The sequence below is a fragment of the Pogonomyrmex barbatus genome, unplaced genomic scaffold, assembly GCF_055798465.1.
Source record: "Pogonomyrmex barbatus isolate J1 unplaced genomic scaffold, ASM5579846v1 scaffold12, whole genome shotgun sequence".
Taxonomy (NCBI): Eukaryota; Metazoa; Arthropoda; class Insecta; order Hymenoptera; family Formicidae; genus Pogonomyrmex; species Pogonomyrmex barbatus.
This window is the reverse complement of record NW_028297108.1, coordinates 1,324,315-1,343,555: the sequence shown is the minus strand read 5'-3', so window position 1 is coordinate 1,343,555 and position 19,241 is coordinate 1,324,315. Positions and strand designations below refer to the sequence as shown.

At 46.0% G+C, this 19,241-nt stretch overlaps 3 protein-coding genes across 5 annotated transcripts in view; 2 read left to right on the top strand and 1 right to left on the bottom strand.

The window, feature by feature from the left end:
- The window catches only part of LOC105425613 (autophagy-related protein 16-1-like), a 280,555-nt gene that overhangs the window by 171,972 nt on the left and 89,342 nt on the right, over positions 1-19,241 (top strand). The gene's annotated exons all lie outside the window — the stretch shown is intronic.
- Positions 1-19,241, top strand: part of Atg16 (Autophagy-related 16) — a 360,881-nt gene that overhangs the window by 282,671 nt on the left and 58,969 nt on the right. The window lies entirely within an intron of this gene.
- The window catches only part of neo (ZP and PAN domain-containing protein neyo), a 172,943-nt gene that overhangs the window by 127,322 nt on the left and 26,380 nt on the right, over positions 1-19,241 (bottom strand). Inside the window, exon 2 of the mRNA XM_089071883.1 lies at positions 2,518-2,562. The gene's annotated coding sequence lies outside the window, so the exon portion shown is untranslated. The remainder of the gene's footprint in view (positions 1-2,517; positions 2,563-19,241) is intronic.

Sequence of the window (19,241 nt, the reverse complement as noted above, 5' to 3'; positions counted from 1 at the left end):
AAAATTATATTCACTTATCTATATTTTAAGTGGCCGTTAAAGGCAGGCAGTGAAAAGAGAGTTGTATCGGTTGACTCGTTACAAAACGCGCCCGCAAACACTTCTCACGCCTTAAAACGCGCGTTATCCGCGTTAAAGGCGCATATAAACTTCGCGCGCGGTTCTACGTTTCCTTTTATTTCGCTCGATAATTTCACGTATTTCGCTCGCGACTCGCGGTTAGCGCGGGCCGTAAAAGTGCCGGGGATAAACCGGTACATCTTTCCCGCGCAACTTAGCGAGAAATATCTTTCTCTCCCTCGTTGCATCGTGTGCCCCGACATACGGATGCATAACCCGCAGATTACGAAAACGGCGCCGCTAACAGTTATACGGACGTCGAAAACGAGCGACGGCGACGAAAAACGAGCGTCGTCGTGGACCATCGAGCGCGTCGCGCGCGGTTTGCGGATCCGCCATTACGTAGCCCTGGAGCCCCCCCCCCCCCCCGACGAGAGTCTCTCGATGTTGACCGATAATAATATTCCATTACAGCGTGGCAAGACCGTACATTACCGGTCGTCACGCGGACTACCTTCGCGTACCATCCACGACAGCGATAGCATCTACATGAGGCGTTAATTACGTACCGTCCTACCGCGTTACACTGGCACTCGAGATATCTCCAGCGGTGGCTGGACAAAGACGGGGAATCATCGGCCCGACCAATCTCCCCCTTCGTCTCCTTTCTTCTTACTCATCTTCCCTCCTCGGGAGCGCGGCTCTCTATCACGGGACGCAAACACGAGATCAAATTCCAACGTTTATTCAGACCTGCCGCCGGCGCGCGATCTCTCCTGCTCCCTTTCTATCTCGCGTCGATGCGAGATAGAGGAAAGACGGATACGTCGAGGAGATATGAGAAATCGTCTGTAACGTCGAACGTATAACCATCCCGAACGACACTTTCAAACCGGTATCCGACGTTCCGCGACGGTGAATCGGGCTCGGGAACGATCGAGATAGTTACAGATACGAATAAATAATACACTTCGAATGGAGTCATCATACGTCACATCGATAACTCTTTTATCTTTTTCCCTCGGTGCCGGGCGAAAACCTTTAATTACATAATACTGATTCAGAATTGCTCTCAGATTTATAACAAAAGAAGGAAAGTGTTGCCTTTCCTTGGAACATTTTGTGTGCGAATCTGTCAGTGTCATATCTTTCCGCGCGTTTTCCAAGAATACTACATCTTCATCTCACACACACACACACACACACACACACACGCGCGCGCGCGCGCGCGCACATGCAAGGAAAATTCACACGTACATTCCATGCAATATTCAAGAATTATGAATGAATACGAATCTCGTGCTTTCGGTGCTTCTAAGATGTATAGAGTTACCCATTTCCGCACTTCAATGCTGAACTAACTTATCCTCCGTGTACGAGGCTGCAGCACTGTTATAAACACATTCTGTGCATCAATTGGCTTGATTCTAGTGCGTGCGCGGAATAGGTAATCTACGTGTTTCAATTATAAACCTGGTGCTACACGAGATGTAGCATGTGTGCACGATTCGAGCGTGTTCTACACCTTTATCTAGGCGCGGTACGGAGATATGTGAGGAATTGATAATTTGCAGGCTCTCTAACCAGACGCCTGTTATTATATACGAATATCACAATTACACGTAGGTACAGCTCTTTCCGTAAATGAACGTTCGCGTAACCGAATACTTTCAGCCTCTCGTTTTATCCAGTGATTGTACTCGCGATCCCCTCCCCCCTCCCCCTCCCCCCAATTTCCTGCGAGACCGTTAAACCCGAGTTTGGCTTATTATTATTAGTCAAATCTTTCTTCGAAATTACGATTAGAGACACGTAATGGAATTAATTTAACGTGGAATATGCGGCGTCCTAGCGACAGTCAATGCACAGGAGAAATAGCAAGCCATCGGACGAGAAAATAGCTAGTGACAGATTCAGTCGATGGAAAGGAATTGTGCAGCAAGGTGTTGGAGCATTTTATCGCAAGAAGAATATAGGAGTTCTACGGTTTTCTCTTCTTTTACGGCGATTTCAGCAAGTACTGTCGGTTCGAGTAACTAAAATTCCTTTTGATCATTCACAACTTAAACCGTTTGTACGTTTTCACACGCGCTAACGGGCATATACCTTTTTATTGACTTTCTTAATAACGCGATGGAAATGCTAATTGGAAAGGTAAAATCTCCCGAGTGTTATCCGCTCGAGAATCTTGCGATCGCGAGCTCATCTTTATTGCGATGAGAGATGATCATTAGGCGTACCGATAAATTTCCAAATATCTGGGATCGGATAAAACCCTGGGATTACAAAGAACAGTCGTAAACTTTCTCGGGTGAACTCGAGTAATGTTACCTTATCTGCACATAGAGCGATTCTCATTAACCCGCCATCGCGCCATTACGCGCCACGGAAAGTCTCGCCTTCCTTGTGCGAAAAGTTAGACATTATTTGGTATTAAAATACTTATGCATCACTTACCGCTGTTGTACTGTAACGTTCGACCCTCGCTGATGCTGTTAGATCCTGCAACAAAAAAACAAGTTTTTCGTTAGAGCCGACAAAAACAACACGAATACTTTAATTTGCATATACATCTCTCAACTTCCGAAAATCATCTTGTTATAAAAAATATCAGATAATCGATTATTGTGTAAAGATATAACTAATAATCTGGGATTAAATACGTGAAATAGAAGTTCCCCATTTCGCACATGTAGGTATATTTAATGCTAAATAAGGCTATTCAGCATTTGCGGCTGGAAATATTCAATTCCGCGAACGAGTGAAAATTCAAATCATGTCTTATCAAAGTAAGGAATATAAGTGACGCCGCGGTGCGCGACCGCTGGTGAACTTTACGATATGACATATAGTCCTCATCTCGCCGTCGTATGCGGAACGCCGAGTACCGAATTTAAATTCTTTTCGCAGTTTCCTGAGAATCCGCCTTAGAAAACGAACGGTGGTGAGCGAGGTGAGGCGTGTACGACTGCCGAGAGAAATATTAATTCCAGTCTTTCTCTCGCTCGCTAAGAAGGTGCGGACTATGTGCCCTGCTCATATTCCGAGTACGTAGTGGTAACGGACCCATGAGAGCTAGGTCGGAGGTAGGAGGATGAATAAATTTCCGTCCTGCGAGTCGGTAATGGAAGAAATGACGGGGCACGCGTGGTCGGGTTAACAACGCGCACGAGGGAGGATTGTTAAATCGGGGTAGGCCCGGACAACGTGAGCGCAGCCGCTCGCATGGAAAACGCACGGTCTTATCGACGTTTCCAACGCCGCCGTCGAGCAACAGACGAGAAAATGATAAAGAAAAAAAAAAAAAAAAAAAAAAACGCTCGCCTAAAAACGTACTATGTGTTATTTTCCGAAAGGTTTACTAGTCGATAATAATAAGTGTACAATCGACGGTGTTTGTACCTTAAATGAAACTGAAAATGTGCTTTTCGCAAAAACTGAGCTTAAATCGAATAAATGCAAATTTTAGAAAATATTTAGAATATTTCTTGTGTCAATTTTTTATATCAAACTACAACAACAATATTATTTTTTAATTTATATAAATGTTTCTCTTGAACAATTGCTCGCAATATAGTATCCGATCCCTTGAGTTGAATTGATTTTTACGAACCAAGTGTTACCGTTTATTTTTCGAAGCTGGAGGGAGCGGATCGAAGCGACGGTCGAATATCACGGAATGTCAATGCAATCGCGTCGTGCCACCGAGCGACTCTCTCTCGTACAACTCTAGTACGCGTGTGGTGCACGTACATGGTGCGCGTAGGACGCAGAAATGCAGCAGCGGCGCGATGCGGTCAGATTCGCGAGTAGTTTCAGCCGATTGCTGACCGCGTACATTTTGCGGACAATGCTTTCCGGGAAACGCGGATCCCGGATCCAGTGCTTTCCTCCACGGGAATGCGGCATGGCGCGGGGCTGGACGGTCGAGGAGATAGCGTCGGCCCCCTGCACATCGACTGCATCGTCATTCGATGCGTAACTACATCCAATTGCTACTCGACAAACCTTTCTGGGAATTCAGCGAGCCGTGGCGCAACCACGGTGGTTACACTGTGGCGGAGGTAGACGAGCCAAGGAGAACCACGACGGCAGAAGGAGAAGGTGATGGACGTGGAATAAGAGAGGCATTACACGCAGGCTATGGTTTATAGCACAAAGTGCAGCGAGCAACTTGACGCTGCCATTTGCTGAGTGACATATGCACGGAAGGGGAGGTCGCTTGGACGTTCGTACGGCAGCGGAGGATATAAAATCCATCACTATCGCATCAACGAGCGAGGCTGGTCAGCACGACGTCATCGTCGTCGACGTTATCGTCGACGTTGTCATCGTCGTCGCATCCTCTCCTTCTCTCGTCGTTTTTTTACGTTCCTCTCCCGATGACATCGCGGCAAGCATCTTTATTCTTCTCCACCGCTAGTTTCTTTCAAGAACCTTAATATCATCCCGACTATTTACTTCCTCGTTCGCCATTCGATATCTCTAACGGCACGTTACATAAACTATCAACGCCTCGACGTAACGGCCAGCTTTATCGCGACGGTCGCGCGGTTTGTCATTAGCGATTTTACTGCTTAACATGCGTAAGAAACCAGCAGTTATCTACACCGTGGGACGGGGGGGGGGGGGCGCCGTGGTATGTTATATCATCAGTAATTATTAGCTAATTAAAGTTATTATTTCATGGTCATAAAGCGGACATCCTTCGCTCGTCGCCAGACCGCCTTCTTTATCTGGTCACGATAAGACGCCTGGAGCTGGCGCGCCTCGCGGAAGGATCGCGAAGGAGGCAGAGAGCGGGGAAGGGGGACAGAGCAGAGAGACGGCAACTTCACCGTCGCGCCTCGTCGTTTCCTCTCGATCTATTATACAGCCGGTACACGACACGCTCTCGTCGTGTGGTACACATAGCGCGGCGCGGCGCGGCGTGGTCACGGCGTGGTCGTGCGCGACGAACGGTATGGCACGCTTCCGCGGTAACTCCATAGCGCGGTTATTATAAATTCTCCGGGAGTAAGCGCGGAGTAGGTAGCCACGTAGCTACGTACTTGGATATAATAGTCTGAAACAAGTACCGCCGCGGAAAGGGCGAGGTCAGCTTGTCCGTCGCATATTAAAGACACTTGGGGGGGCTTGTATCTGCCCCGCGCGCGAAGGACGAGGAATGCGCATACGTGGTTGTGCCCGGCTCGTAAGTGGCTCGTATATTCGACGAACGCGCTCGTCGTGCCCCGTGTATTCGACGACGCCAGGCGGAAGAGGTTGGGCCCCGCTTCACCGCCGCCACCGCCATCACACCATCATCACCGTCACCATCACGATACGGTCTACTATGCCGCGAGACTCACGGGCGGCGCGAGTAAATTAAAGGAGCTCCGCGACAAGCGCATTGTTACACGGCCTGATATATGACGTCGGCTCTCGGCACGCGAGACGCGGCGGAGGCACCGTAAAACGTAACATTATAAAATGCTCGTAGCATTATAAATGAATTCGCACGTGATAATCGCGCGAGCTCTCCTGATTATCTGAGTTTCCCGCGATCCGCCCGCTGCGATTCTCGTTTTAATTAGATTTTCCAGCTAATAGAGATAATACCACTTTGTTGTTTCGCTGGGCGTTAAAAATCGTGCGTAACGACCAGCAATCGCTTATTAGCACGTTGATTAGAGTCCTTTAGTTATGCGCACTCGTAATTACATAGCTGTTTGCCGGTGCTTTACCGTTTTAATTTGCGCGCCTGGATTACGGGCGTTCTTTTTCATGCAAACCGCAGCATGCGCGGCAGAATTTTGACGTAAATTGGTCGTGCGAAACACACACAGAAATGCCACATTGTGCCGTCGCAGTTTGCAAGTAACTTGTAGATAATTAACGTCATGTGATCCCTGGGAAGCGCCTTATCTAGCCACGTTATCGGTCAAAGTGCATGGAGCAGACGCTTTGTTTCCCTCTCCGGGAGTTCAATACTGTCAGGGGAAGTATACATCGGTGGTTGACCGTAAAATTAGTAGAACGTGTCTTGGTAAACTTTGTTCCAAGTAAAACCGAATCTGCTTCACATGCAAGCGCCGAATTACGTCGCGGGACGTAGGATTAAATTCGCAGGCGGGAGTAGCAGCGAAAGAGACAGGCGGGCGTTTAACACCAGGCAAGCAGATTACTTCCCCCGGAACTGGCTGGGCGAGGAATCGAAACGTGTCTCATCCTTCCTCCCCGATCAGCCATTAACGAGCACAAACAGTATTTAGCGGTTACCCATTGATCGTTGAAAAATCCTCAGCGCTGTCTGTTTAACGCGATTAAGGCTAAACCACGTTAGTCTAGCAGGACTAAGTTAAAACGAGAAGAATATTCAAAAAGACTCGACGATATTTCAAGTAAGCAATTTTGAGCTGAGCTATCCGCAGTGACGTGTCACTTTCATTATCTTTACCTTTACACTTTTCTCTTATTTCCCATCCCCGCGCTATCCTTCTCGGACCAATCATAAGGCTGGCGCGTAAAATTTCCATAAAGACCGCGGGCTGTATAAAGTGTTCGCACAAAGGGCTGCTTTATGAATTCGCGCGAGATCTATCCGGTATAATATGCACCTGCTGCGACCGTCGAAATGAGCTACGTGCAATCGTTTGCTGTAACCCCATTCAAGAGTCACGTTTCTGTCGAATATTCCTGACCTGAATTCCCTTACGTTTTATCGTCCAGCCTTGATTTCTGCGGCCGAACTGATGATTCCGCAGACCAGACATCACAATCGTCACAACGTCGCGTTTTTACGATATGCGATTTTGCGAACCGAATTCCCAAGGCATTTGCAAAAATGCAACACGCACGAAATCCGGATCAATCGTATACATTTCTTTGAGCTATACATCTCTTTGAGTCTTTAAATATTCCGTTGCATTGGCAGACATTTACGTTGACGCATAGTGTAACAGCTGATTTCGATGTTGACTTTTACATTTTCAGCTGTAATAGTATAAAAAATGGTTTATTTACCGATATAGAGATATTTATATAAATAAAATAGATTTTGCACAGAAAAATAGTTAGGGCAAAGTTAGGTGAATTGGACGTCAATCGTTAAATCTTTTTTTTAAAAGATAATTTTGTTCGGTATGATTTACAATATATATATATATATATATATACGTATAAAATTCCAGAATTTCAAGACAATCAAGACATCTTGTTTAAGATAAACTTATATGTTATATGAAACTCGTATGTAGACTAACTTATTTATCTCGTCGTATTTATGCAGTCTCAGATGTATGTAAGTTTTAATTAAGATAATGTAATATTGATATTGACTAGCGCGAAACTAAGTGAAAATAATTAAATATACGACTTTACACGAACGGAAAATTTATTTCCTCTTGAATCCAATAAAATCTACGCAGCTGTAAGTGGAACCGCACACACACCTGGAAGACCAACATTCCAGTTCGTATATCACAACTGTTACTTTATGCTGAAACATTTGTGATCTACAGACCTAAATGATGTAGCAGTTGGCCGCGACCGCACAGTAAAAATATTAATTAACCGCAAACCGCATCGTAAGGAACGCGGTCGGAGTTGATATGTAGACTGCGGCGTGTAAAGCAATAGGCCTATTCGTTGACCTACCCAGAAACCTACCCGATCTGAGCTTGTTGTATAAGTAACCTACATAAATTGCCGGCTGGTGACATACTATATATCGAGAGAGAAACGGAACACGGAGAAAAGGAAACGCGGAGAGACGCATCGATATTAATACTCTGATGACATGCGTGTATGTGTGTGTGTGTGTGTGTGTGTGTGTGTTCGGACAGATATTTCGATCGGGGAAGGTGTTCACCGTCAGTGTCCATTGAAATTGCTTCGTCACACTTACACGAAATATGGCCGCGACGCGTCGCGCGTGCATTACCAATGCGAATAAGTATGTGCACACGTAACGTCCGTTGTGCGCGCGAGGAAGATCGTATGACACAATACCGCTCCGTGCATTCCGTAGCGCGGTCTTGTGTCGGGCTTAATTAGCGGGATGCCTCAGAGGCACTTTGAGCCAGCGATTAAGAGGAAATATTTTCATGTCATGTATAAAGTAGCGGTCACGCGCGCGAGGTCGAAGATCGTTTCGATCGCGATCGTCCGATAAAATCGCAAATGTTATTAATCCAACATTCAGATGTCGATGAACAGAGAGATAACCGCAACAGTCTGCCATCGCGAGAAATTTTTGCTTCGCACGTTATCGGATTTCTATCTCTGCTAAGAACACGAATCTCGCGACACCACATTGGGACGAGGGCGGAATCTCGCGCGGCACTTCTCGCGGCGACAAACGCATCCGTTTATGCGCGGCTCTCTGTTTATATCGGTCGTGTGACTTACGTACACGTTGCATTCACGGTGAAATGCACCTCCGCTTGCGCGAGACGTTACATATTATTTTGGCGCCTGCCATAACCAGACGCATATTTCACGCGTCCCACTTTCTTGTCACAGATACAAGACTGCCGGGTAGGCAAGCTACTTGTGCAAAAGGAGCTCGCTCGTTGTGTTTTGTTTATAGCGCGGTATGCGCACGCCGCAACACGTCGGGTGGCGAACGCCGTAGCGTTTAACGGTATCCGCCAGGTTGAAGCTGTTTACGGTTGCTTGGTTGTTATGCTTTTAATCTAGCCTAGGAAAGTACGCAGCCGTGACATGTCTCACGTATGTCCGAGGAAATTATTCGGTTGAACCCGGCGAGATTAAGAGATTCGCGTGTCGTGTCGCGATCATCGGAGATGTTGCGAAAACTATTCCTATACTGAGACTTATCATTTCGTAGGAGAGACTATATCTCGACCGGTCTAAACGATCTCGTTTGGCCGGACAAGCGACAAGTACGAACGGTCGACGAGAGGGCCACTTGTGAGAAACTGGGTGAACAGGAACGCTCGCGCCACTAGAGCGTTGATATCTCGAGAACTTTAATTTCCTTAATACGTCAGCCGTAACGTTGGACCAATTAGTATCGAGCGACATACTTGGAGAGGGATCATTCTCTCTCGGTGGTGCCACATGGCACCGACCGGTCAACCGGTGTCCAGCCTCCAATTTCCTCCCGTTACCTCGTATCTATACCGTTGTGCCGTCGTATCTATACATTGTTGTCGCCCTCCACCTCTTAGTCCACATCCGCGTATTGCCCCGCGCGTTGTCGTCGCCTATGACCCGACCTGAATGCACACAACAAAGGTGAATTGCTGCAACTGCAATTATGCGAGACAGCCCGCAAACGATGTGGATATCCTCGCGCGCGCTTTGTCGTTATCGAGACAAAGGGTCTTAAATTCCTTCCATTCAAAACCATGCGCGACAGAAAGAGAGAGAGAGAGAGAGAGAGAGAGAGAGAGAGAGAGAGAGAGAGAGAGAGAGAGGCGCGTAAAAAGCACACCTTTATTTCCTCCTGGCGCAGTGTCTCGAACTCGTAATGACACACCATTACGACAACGACTCGATAAAATGGTGAATGAAGACGGAAAGACTTAAAAATGATATTATCGAGGACGTTCAACCTTCCTCTAACACACGTGTATTTTACCGTCACATGGATTCACGTAGAAAAAAATATGGTGGACGTACGCATGGCAGTTTATTTCAGCTTTCCAATTATTTTAATCACGTTAGGTGTTATTACGTACATTATAATTTTGTCGACGATTACCACGTTCGACCAATTAAATCTATTCACGCAATATATCGCGTTACGCGTACTTGATTTGCGTCCGAGATTAGAATCAGCGGTTTTAGCACGCGCTACGTAAAACCGCCGCCGTCAAGAGCCGCGGCGGAGAGACCTTTGCCACGTGATAATATACAACGGATGTACAGGGAGAAAATTGAATTAAAGTCACTTAAGTGTTTACTCACGTTCTCAATTATACACGATGAACCCTTGGCATCGAAATAATTATCAGTCCATTGCAGCCCGTTATTCCGGTCGCCCGTACGGCACGGCCTTAGCCGCCGTCATCGAGGCTGTCGTCGTCTTTTGCCGTCACGTTACATATATATGTAATATATATATATATATATATCACACACACACACACACACACACACACACACACACACACACACACACACACACACACACACACACACATATCACGCATACCTTCTTGCGCCGTCGCATGTATAGTATGGACCTATCGCACGTTCATCAAATGTTACAGTGACCACGGTTCAAAGTCATCGCGATCGCGAACACGCGGAGGCCGCAAGACCCATCGATAAGAAGCGCAGTTAGTTCTAACGTAATAATTATCATGATTTTCTGTGGATCGCGGGCGGCCTCACGGTAGGTCGCGAACCCACTACGGGACTGCGGGGCCTACGGGATCGGGTATTAGGCGCAAGAATGGCGACCGGACAAATCCGCGGACGAGATTTAATGCGGGTCTTATCCAGGAATGCCGGGCTCAAGATGCACGAGATACAACTCTTCTATAGCCCCGGCATACGAGATCGTGTCGGGGTGGTCTTCAAATAACAGTAAATCGATTTTATTTTCCGTTCGTACAATAACGCGATCGATAAGACGTATTCCGCCCGCTCCCCGCTATCTTTATGTCGTGCTGATCGACAAATCAGTTCCGTTCCGTGGTTTAATAGCAGTCACGAGTGAGATGGGCTGCCCCGTTTTTTTTTCTTTCACATATTCTAATACTTGTGTCTTTGTGTTTTACGTTTATACTCGTAATCAATAATGTACTCGTTAATAACGCATTTAATGCGATTAGAGAAGTATAGCTGCAATTTTTCTATATTTTTTTAAAAATACCGATATATTGAATTTTTTAATATTTATATTCGGTATAAAGTTAATATAACAGGCAAATTTTTCTTTTAATAGAGATTAATATTAATATTTAATAAACAATTATTGAATAAACCTTTATTTTTTTTTTTTATTTAATCATATCTTTCCCGTTACAATAAAATAGTACGGAATCCGAAGAGACTCGCGCGTTTATCCTATGGAGAGGCAAACCTGGTATTTTTTGTGAGTAAAATCGGACGATATTTCGAGCAACGTGAACAAATATTGACTTTTGCATGGAATCAACTGTGAAACGAAACGGGCGAGCCGAAATGAAACATAATACAGGAGAACTATGATGGACGTAAAATTAGAGCGGGTAATACCGAGGGAGAAAGGAGCGGAGAGAGCGCTGAAAAACAACTGTGCATCGAAAACGTGGAAAACGCGTAGAAAAGGAAGCGTTTTTCACGGGCAGATCCCTCGAGCGTGGCCCGCTTTAGTCGTTTACCTTCCTGCCATTCGTCACGAATGAGAATGTCAGTAGCGGCGGTGATGATGTCGCTGTTACACCTGTTCTGTAGGACGAGCGTCCTTCCGCCATACCACCCTCGTCTCGTTTCGCATCTTCCCCCGGACTCATTACGCCATTCTGATTTGTCCCTCGAGACAAAGCCGGAACGTGTCCCCGACCTCTTTGTAACCTTTCGAGGGGGAAGAAGCGCAGCGTGCCTGCGCGAGGCCAAGCGCCTTGTTCAACGATGCGACAGGCAGCGGTCACGAGCTCTTTATCATTGCGTGCTAATCAAATTCAACGTGGTGGAACGGAATTAAAGTCCCTCGGTCGTTTATGGGCCCGTGATTAATCCCTCCGCGATTCACCGCCCGGCGCGTCTTATACGATTTATTATCCCCCGACCTTGAACGAGAGTCGACAGATTGAACATCTTTGAAACATTCTGATTGATCAATAGACTGAAGAATGAAGAATAGCAGGCCGGACTCCTCTGTTGTCATTTATCATGAAATTATTGTACGGGTCTACACACCGAATGGGAAGTCCTTCCTATATAGATATTTAATCATTAGGAAATGCAAGCTGCGAATGTTCTATTCGGCATTACAATGAGAACGTTATAATTGGTTACATGATCGACGGTTTCATCTTTCGTAAAATGATCTCGTACGTCTGATAGATTTATATTAAGTTTGTTCAGGAGAAATCTATTTTAAAAGTAATTTTTTGTTACGTAACGAAACGTAAAATGTATCGAAAGGATTAGCGGAAGTCGGATCTTCGTCGTGTCTCTTGACACGTGGCCGATGAAATCCGTAACATTATCTGACGTAAAAATGCCACCAACAGAGTACCCATCTCCCCCGATCACTGTTTACTCATGGGATTCTCGCGATCATACGTAAACAAGATCTCATGCGAGGTTCGCGGTGTCGAGGAAGGGAGCGCACTCTGAGGAAATCGTCCTGGGACAAACGGACGATGCTTCATCTTCCTGAAACGATTTACACGCTACGTCCGCGCCGTTTCTTCCGCGGCGCACAGGACGGTTAAGGTACGCTGAATTATCCATCGTGTAGACCGAAGATGGACACGAGAGTTAACCTCTAGTCTCGGCTCGAGACCGCATCAGCACATTAATGCGGATGAGGAGAGAAAATGAAAAAGAGGAGGCGAGACGACATGAAAGGAAAAGAGGCAAGAGCGAAGGAGAGACAGAGAGAGAGAGAGAGAGAGAGAGAGAGAGCCCGCTTTGCGTTCGCGTTATCTCCGCGAGTACGCATACATTTGCTCCGCGAAACAGTTCCGTTTTCTTTACTCTTCTCCCTCTCTCTTTCTCTGTCCCTCTTCCTCTTTGCAGCGTGCGCCATTCCCGACCGGTAGACGAACCTAACTGTTCCGAATCGTCGCGATAATTTCGTATCTCGCATGCGAGGCGACAAGGCGCTCGCTCTCTCGTGCGTCGTACTTCGAAACTACGTCGACCGCCCGTTCTACGTGCCCGGCCCTCCGCCTCCTCTCGCTCCTCCAAATAAATCGATAGATAATCCCGTATTACGGACCGCGCGGTATAGCCCAAGGAGAGAAGGTATGCACGTCGTGAACTGTATAGGGTATCTAGAAATTACTAACTAGCGCAGAGTTCACGAGCAAATGTTATCAGCGTCGGAAGCGGATGGAATCATTGTGAGAAGCCATGGCACACCAAGAACGTGCGAACTACGATATAAATGAAATGAATTTCACCGTGAAATAAATAAGGAAGTACTATCGACTATCGACAAACTAACCATTCTTGCGAAGAAAGTGAACTCTCCATTTCTCTCTAATTTTGATTAAATAAAATCAATTAAAAAAGAAATATTTTGTCATTTAAGTAGTCACACAAGTGTCAAAGACAGCACAGACAATTATTTGACATTTGATTCAGACTTAACTTCTTCTTGATAACTAAAGAAAAAAAAATTGTCCAGTAAAAGCTACGCCTCAACAAAAAAGCGATGAGAAAGAATGGGAGAAACACGAGTGAGGTGTTAGATAAAAAATATTGTTTCTGCGCTTTTTTTTTCGCGGGTTTGCGGCGACCGGCGCGGTGCGCCCCGTTATAAATCAATAAATAATACCGGTATTATTGCAACGTAACATTACGACGTAACAACTCGCTTTTAGCCTTCCGCTAAGGAAAGGAGCACCGCGTACACGTTGCGATGTATCCTCCTCACGATGAATCCGCCGCCTTCCATCTTCCCGCCGTGTACCGCAACGCGCGCGCGGCGGTGCAGAGTTAATGACGCCATCGTCGAGAATTATACCCGGCGAGGTCGTGCGTCGTACTCTTACACGCTTGAATCTCTTTCCGGTATTATTCATTACTCCTTAATAATGATCTTCGCGGCTTTCTTTGTTTTCTTTCCTCCTTTCTTCCGTTCGCCGGCCGGGGCCGCGACCGTGACAAAGTGTGTGCCTACACGCGCGTGCGAGGAACTGTGGAAGAGGTGAAGGGACAAGCCACACAGAAGAGAGGAACTTACACGAGGATGCACTTACGATGTATCGCTCTCCTTTGCCCTTTTTCTTCCCCGAGCTATCCACCAGCCCCCGACATTCGATCTACTCCCGCTTTATCCTTAAACATAAATATAAATCTCAGGAGCATCGGAAAAGTATTGAGATCATCGGTATTGTGCTCTCCTCTTTTGTTTTCATGTCGTCGAGACACGCAGTTTGTGTGTGTGTGTGTGTGGGGGGGGAAGGGAGGGAGGTACTTCCCGTGTTTGCACGTACGTAGAGACGAAAGCGAGTGCAGGGGGATGGCATAAGAAGAAAACCTGTGCCGCGTACCATCGATGTTCGTCTCCGGTAAATCGATCTTCCGCCTATGCTTTATTCACTACTTCCGGCGACAAAAGAATTTTCGATCTGGAACCTTAGGCGGACTGACTGAAAGCTCGTATATTCCATATTCTGTGTAACAGTAACGTGATGCCTTATGATGCCTTATGACGCCCGCGAACGACAATCACGACTCTCTCTCTCTTTGGTTAACGCTTCTGTGACGCACGGAAAATACAGTAATATCGCCTCAGATTTTACAAAAGGTATCGCGAAGTAATAAACATATCTCTGTTTTTGTTGGCACGCGAAATGATATACGGTATACATCGAAGTTACACGAGCGAAATATACACCGTTCTGTGCAGAAAATATTTACGATATTACCTAGACTCTTTACGGTAACTACCAAAATAACACGCGAAACTTCCTTTTTAATAATATATATCTTTTTTTATTAATATATCCTTTTTAATATATATCTCAGGTGTAGCACAGCTTCAAATGTACAATATCGAAAAACCTTTTACTTTTACATTTAGTATAAGTTTATAACGTTAATCAGAACGTCAAATTTACTTACGCGCACACTGTCACAAGCTGTATACAAACATGTTAATAATACACAGATATTCTACGTGCACGTGCATGCCACGTGATCAAACGTGTATATGAAGCGATCATATTCCTCAGCCGACGTTAATTATATCTGTGCTTCCGGAAGTTGTCTCTAATACTCCCTGACACTCCATTGAGTGCATTGATTACCAATGTTTCGTGGCTGCGTGATGCAAGTGGGTCAAGCTTTCCTGCGAGCTCAGGTATGACGAATATCTCGGAATATTCGGAATATACATCCCTCGGGAGGGATTTAGAGATTTAACAAACTGAAATCAAATTAAAACAACAGCTTTTACGATGCTATGTGCAAACGTAAGGAAATAAATTCCATAACGCGTATAGCAATATACTACAGAAGCGAGCCTATTGGTATCTGATATAAATAGGAAATAAAGAATTACATTAAATGATATACCTGAAAGGAAGAGTTCAGCAACATCATTCATCCGGAAAAGGCATTAAAGAATGACTCCCGGAATTATTATACCGAGGAAACCGTAGCAACTTTGAAGCAACGATCAAGTACAATAATCTTTTTTAAGAGATTTGATCTCATTACTTCTTTATCGTAGACTTCGTGTAACTATTGGCCGGAAAATAGCGATCAAACTCTGGTGTAATTCAAGGCACGGTAACTCTTCCTAGGCGATGTTATTTTTTTTTTTAAATAAAGTGACGTATCGACAAGAAATTCGACAGAACGCACCGCGCTGTCTATAACAAAGCTATCTGTTTCGCATCGATAAGATCCGTGAAAAATGATACGTGTTCTCCATCCATCTCGCCATCGGGCGCGCGGATGATATTAACGCGGCACGAGAGACGCGTCCGGACTTCTCGGGGATTTGCGAGAACTCCCGTCCCTCCTCGTCGTCCCCGTGGCGGAATGTCGCGCGGGAGGTAACGCATCGTCTTCCGTGCCGACGGCGACGGGAACGTGACGACGAGCAAGACCACGACGACGACGACGAAGAAGATGACGATGAATATCCCAACAGCCAATTTTCTTAATAAATGATCCTATTACGCGGCGCGGCGGCGACGTCGCTAAAAACGCGACGTTAAAATGTCTTATATATCATTCTAACTTGAAATTGGATATTTATTGGTGACAGATGGGACATGCTTGTTCAGCGGATCGCGCCGCGCGATCAATCATAACGTAACACAATACATTTTAGTCGGCCGGTGCGCCGGCGGTAATGAATCGCATCTACGGTAATAGCGGGTCAGTGCTGGCAGTCGGTTTGAAAAATAACCGTAATATCGTCGCGTTCGCACGTGGGCCGCTCGCATGCGGGATTAGCGAATCGCCCTCTCGCGCGGGCCGGGCGTCGCGTCACCTCGCGTCGCGTCGCGTCGCGTCGCGTCGCATCGCGTCGTACCCCGCCCTGCGTGGATTCTCCTACCGACACGAATACCGGGCGCATGAGATGCCCGAGGGGCGACATGAACGCAGGGCGTCGCGACGCGACACGAGGCGAGGCGAGGCGAGGCGAGGCGAGGCGAGGCGAGGCGACGAGCCGCTCGGGAATGAAACACACGCTGCCGCGATTTAATATGCCGACTGACACGCGAGATCACTATTTCCAAATCTCCGCGGTATATCCGCGATTGGTTGATGCACGCGAATGCGCCGCGCGCGCGATCTCGATTGCCATAGTTGCATAGAGGTATCCTATTGGACTAGAGAGAGAGAAAGAGAGAGAGAGAGAGAGAGAGAGAGAGAGAGAGAGTGTGTGTGTGTGTGTGTGTGTGTGTGTATGTGTGCATGGCGATCCATGCCGATCCGTGCGGGAGTTATCGGTTAAGCTTGTTAAATTTAACTTCGGCTTTTCGACCTCGAGTCCCGAGGGGCCCGTGGGACGTAACGGTGCCGGCAATGACAAATGGCGTCGGGCTCGAACACAAATCACGCGCACCCGAGGGCCCCTACCAGGAATCAAATCATTTTTCTAAACGTTCTATCGGCACGAGAACTTGTAACCTACTAGATTGTCTCTGGCGAATCCGCTCGTCGCTCCGTACCACGATTACTTCCCACGCAACCGCACCTTGAAAATACATATCGATCTATTCCGCGGCGTGTAAGCGGCTCGTGTTCGCACGTGTCTAACGTTACATAATAATTACGACCGGCTATACAGCAACGATATTTAATTGAGTCATTCCAGGAGAGAATCGATAGCCATTTGTCGATGGAATTGCATGATTTATGCATTGACAGAGGAACGAGAAGAAACGCGCGTGCTTCATATGATAATTGTCATAACTAAGTAAAAATAACGTCCATACAATATAGCGACGTTTAACATTGCCATTTATTAATCGGTTTTATTAAATTAGAACAAGTGGCGTGCGATAAGTTCTATTTTATTTTTTTCGAAGCGGTTAAATGCCAGCCCAGGGATGTACACCATCATGTCGCAGGGACGGCACGAATGCATTTATCCGCGAGAAATAATGGCGATAATAACGTAGCAAAATTACCGAAATCAATATCTGCTGTTTGATTATCACTTATCGCGGTTTATCCTCGGAAAGCACGACCACGAGACAAGAAGATATGGCGCGCACACAAGCCAGTGAGCTCGAAAGGATGTCACGACCTCGGTCGTCGGTGTGCCGGAACATCATTAATACGGTAGCAATTTATTACGACGCTGTCTGACTGCCTGTCTGCCGTGATGGTGTCTTCGGGGCGTAATCGTCTTGCTTCCCGGCTTGAATCCGGCGACGATGCCATGCACATGTGTCCCAGAATTTGCACACACTTATATTTCTCTCTCTCTCTCTCGAAATGCATTAAGAAATATAATCACTCACACGAGATGTGATTATGGAATTATCAAATTATCATAGCTACAAATAGCAGACACCATTTTGTGCACGTAACTTCAAGAACGTAAAAAGTATAAATAAGAGATCTGGAGCGCCTATTTCATTGAATTTAATTAAATAAATTCAATTAATCATTTCTAAACTTTCGTTTGCAATTACGGGCCATTACTTGTAGAAACGTAGCGATCGAACGACATGTCTAATAATACCCTAATAATACTTAGAAGCTGTGAAGAAATTTTTACTGCGAAAAATATAAATGAGATACAAGTTCGTCTCTCGACAAATTTTTGCAGGTAGCGTGCATTTCACTTTTGCAAGGAAAATTCACTTCAGATTTTCAACGTGTAAGATTAAAACAACGTCGCAACGGGCGATCTCTTATCTAAATTTCGCTAGGAGTTCATAGTCGTGAGGAATTACATGGCTCGCGAGAGACGTTCTGTATACGCCAACGGGGATATGGGGGATAACGGTCCGTTAGAACAAGGTCGAAAAAGTGAGGGAGAGACTGGGGAGATTGCGGAAGAGACCGGGGCAAGGAGATTAAGAAATATCCGCTTTTACCGCGAGTGCACATGCGGCATTAATAGGAAGGAAGCGGTATATATATATATGCATGACGAGAATCCGCAACGCGATCGTGTCAAGATCAGTCGAAAATTAAGCGACTTTGTGCGCTGATACCGGGCGCACAAAGTCCGAAAACCCCTCCCGGTGGTGGTAAAAGGAACCGACACTATCGGGCGAGCCGGCGGTAATCCGCCGCGGGATTATGTCGTCCACTTAGCAGGACGTAAATGCAGAGGTGCAAGGTGTACGTTTTACAATCGCGCACACAGTCTCGCGCCAGCATGTACACATCACGTACTACACATGCCGGCCGTATGTATCGAGATCGGCGCAGAAAGTGTACCTCTCTTCGCGCTTTTAGGGAAGAGACCATCCCCTCGTCCTCGTTCTCGAATCTGAAATCGATCGAACGTTCGTTCGGCCAAGAGCCACTTCGGGCCGTGTTGCATGAGAGCCGCTATAATCGTCCGTGAATGCCTCCCGAGTTTAGAAATAATTGATGACAGACAGAGAGAGAACTTTCGCCGTACTCCGCTCCGTAACGGAGTATTGAAGGACGACTAAAAATGACGGAGTTCAGCCCGCGAGCGAAATTTCGCTCTCTATTAGAGAGCCAATTAGACCCTATTCAGCGGGGAAACCTCCGAATTTCGTGCACTTGAGAGGTAACTTGGCTTTTCGTATCTCCTCGGCAAAACTTCGATTTTAGTCTGCATCCTTGATTATCGGCGAATAAATGTATCACGCGCGTTTCTTCTTTAAAGTATATGTAGATAAACATGGAACTCGCATCATATATATATATATATATATATATATATATATATATATATATATATGATGCGAGTTTCATGTTTATCTACATATACTTTAATATATTTCTAATATATATATATATATATATATATATATATATATATATATATATATGAGATGTCACAGGGTGTTGGCGGACGTTTTCGCTGAGGAAAAATCAATCTCGATTGG